We start from the raw sequence: 999 nt of genomic DNA, 5'->3' as shown, positions 1-999 counted from the left end.
AATCCGCCTGCCTCTGCCTCCCGAGTGCTGGCATTAAAGGCATGTGCCACCACACCCGGCTTGTTACACATTCTTAACAGAGGTTTACCAAAATTCTAATGCAGAACATTTATTCTCTTCAGCTTTAAGTAAGAAACCAAGACTGGGCTTAGTAGCCCATGCCTGTAATCCAGCACTATTTGGATGCCGAGGCAGGTGAATCTCTGTGAGCTGGAGGCTAGCCTGGCCTACATAGCAAGTTCTAGGCCAGGGTTACACAGTGAGACCCTGTCACAAGCAATGCTGAAAAAGAAACAAACAGAAGAGTGCCAACAAGGTGCTTTAGGGGCTAAGGGCACTTTCAGGGAGCCCTTGGTGGTAGGAGAGAAGCAACTTTTGCGAGCTGTCCTCTATCCACGTTCCACAGTACTCTATCCCACCCATCCCCAAGTCTATTAAGTGCAAAGAAAGCCAATTAAAAACAAGTGCCTGGTATTAACTGCCCAGGTGGAACCCGCACCAACCAGAGAATAAGTAGCCCTGATGGGGTTGAAAAAGGAAAGAAGTAGGGGAATGAAAGGAAGAACAGGGCACTGCTGTAACTTCAGAAGAGAACTTCAGGGACCAGTGAGGTGGCTAGGTTAAAGGCACTTGCTTCCAAGCCGAATGACCTGACCCTCATGGTGCNAGGAGAACCAACTCCCACAGATTGCCCTCTGACCTCTCTCTACATGCCCACTGTNAAACATACACCCCTCCCCCACTGNTGGCTTTGACACAGAGCAGCATAACCAGTGACAGCAGGCAGCACTGGGGAGGGAGATGAGCAAGAGGGGTGACACTCAGGCATAAAGTCAAATCTGCAAGGTTCCACGGTACAGCCCAAACCCCACCCACCATGCACTGCAGTACTGGCTGAAGAGGACACAACCTAATGGTGTTTCCTATCAGGAACAAAAACACAAGGAAGCATGTTTTATTTTTTGAGACAGGGTTTTGGTAACCTTGGCTGGCTTGGAA

General features: G+C 49.4%; 1 protein-coding gene across 1 annotated transcript in view; it reads right to left on the bottom strand.

Annotated features, from left to right (window-relative positions):
• The window catches only part of C6H2orf42 (chromosome 6 C2orf42 homolog), a 32,864-nt gene that overhangs the window by 4,620 nt on the left and 27,245 nt on the right, over nt 1-999 (bottom strand). The gene's annotated exons all lie outside the window — the stretch shown is intronic.

Source organism: Mus caroli, chromosome 6 (assembly GCF_900094665.2).
Source record: "Mus caroli chromosome 6, CAROLI_EIJ_v1.1, whole genome shotgun sequence".
NCBI lineage: Eukaryota > Metazoa > Chordata > Mammalia > Rodentia > Muridae > Mus > Mus caroli.
This window is presented reverse-complemented; position numbering and strand designations above follow the sequence as displayed.